This window comes from Oryzias melastigma, linkage group LG1, assembly GCF_002922805.2.
Source record: "Oryzias melastigma strain HK-1 linkage group LG1, ASM292280v2, whole genome shotgun sequence".
Classification (NCBI taxonomy): Eukaryota; Metazoa; Chordata; class Actinopteri; order Beloniformes; family Adrianichthyidae; genus Oryzias; species Oryzias melastigma.
Window position 1 is genome coordinate 29652073 of NC_050512.1, and position 1847 is coordinate 29653919.

A 1847-nucleotide genomic window follows, 5' to 3' on the forward strand; every position below is an offset into this window, starting at 1 on the left:
TAAATCTTCCTCCTATATCGTCCTGCTGTTAGATTTACTGTTAAATTTAGCCCACAAATTAGTTCAAGAATAAATGACTCTGCTAATGGAGTCTTTTATTCATAGTCGAGATGTGACCTTTCCAGAACTGCATCAGCAGGTTACAATCAAAATAAATTCTGCTTGAATTCCTACAATAACAATGTTTACCGGGTTCATTGCGAGGGCCGCTAACGACGGAGACCTTTCACCCAGGAGGGAGAAATCTTCAGGGACGTCAGTGTGCTTTGTTTTCTGCACTGTAGAGGGCATGGTGGCACCAGGGGACCACGGAGGAGGAGGAGGCAGGAGGAGGCATGTTTCCTCTCAGACAGAAGAAAGCACTGCTGTTTGTTCAGTGCCGCAGAGATCAACCTGGAGGAAAAGAGAGAGGGAGGGGGGGCAGCGGCTGGTACTGCAATGCAGATCGTCAAATGAGGAGGCGGAAGAAAGGAGAGAAAGGGGGAGGAGGAGGAGAAGGAGCTCTGCAGAAAACCCGAGGGGAGGTTTCAGGGATTCCCTGATGGATGGAAAAGATCTAGAATGAGAAGCAGCTCCGACGAGTTCAGCGGATCTGAACAGGGAAGATGCAGCTGAAACAGACTGAAGCTGCAGCCCGAGTCATCTAAACTCTGTAATATTTATGATGCTGTTTGGATTGAGGTTGTTTTGACTAAATGTAGTTTTATTTTTATTAAACCATCACAGGTTAATGTTTGATCTAATTTTGAAGAAACATCCACAACAAACTGAATCATCATATTTTAAGATTTATGATGTTTTCAAATGGTTTGGTCCGGACTAAGTACGCTTTGTTCCAGATCGAGTCCTTTAGATTGTGTTTGGTCTGTACTGAGTCTGGGATATTCCAGACATTTCTGTTCCAGACCAAAGCTTGTAAACAAAATCACGTGACTAAATATCTCTTCAGTCACTGGCCAACAGTTACGGGGGTGGGTCAAAACAAAAAGAGAATGATGGAGATGCTAATGCTAACGATTGTCTATGGTGGCCGTTTTGGTTCAGTTATTTCACTCCTGGAGCGGATCGCATTCAGACTGAGGAATCTTAGAGAAAACCGAAGTTCAATCCGATTGGAAACGAATCGAGACCACCTTGAAAGATTGGTCTGAGAACAAGGTTCGCTTGCATGTATACAGACTGAAGCTAACTCAGAATCCCCTCTTATTGGTGCTGTCCTAATCTACTAATTCTAAAATCGAGTGCACTAGAGCTTTTCCAGAAGTCTTTGCAGGAAACTAGTGTGCGTTGATGCTCACTAGATTGAATTGAACTTTATTAATATCACGGGGATAAATTCAATAAGATCAGATCATTTAGATTAGAGAATATAGACCACAATGCATTGTGGTAGAACCATTTAGAACAAAGAATTTGTTTAAATGTAATTTTAGAAGAAACCATTCACATTTTCACCATCAGAACACAGTGGAGTCATAAATAAACATTGTGAAATTTTCGCATTGACATAGACATAGCCGGAAACTTTGTTCTGGATTTTAAAGGGAAACAAACTCTGGACCATGTGTCCAGTCTGAATACACCCATAATCCTTGTGCTAACATAGGCATGTTTACATAAAAGTGGGATCATCTGGTCCCCATAAGACAACGCACTGGACTTTTTTTTTTTTAAGATTTTTTTTAATATTTACTGATGTCCATTGCAGACATAAGACCCTGTTCATCTTTGTCATTGGAGGGATCACACATCACTATAAGGTTCGGGTCATCTGGACCCCATAAGAGAGCACGAGGGCAAAAGAGTAAACATTTCGGTCCATCTTCCTTTGGGTCGGGTACAATGAC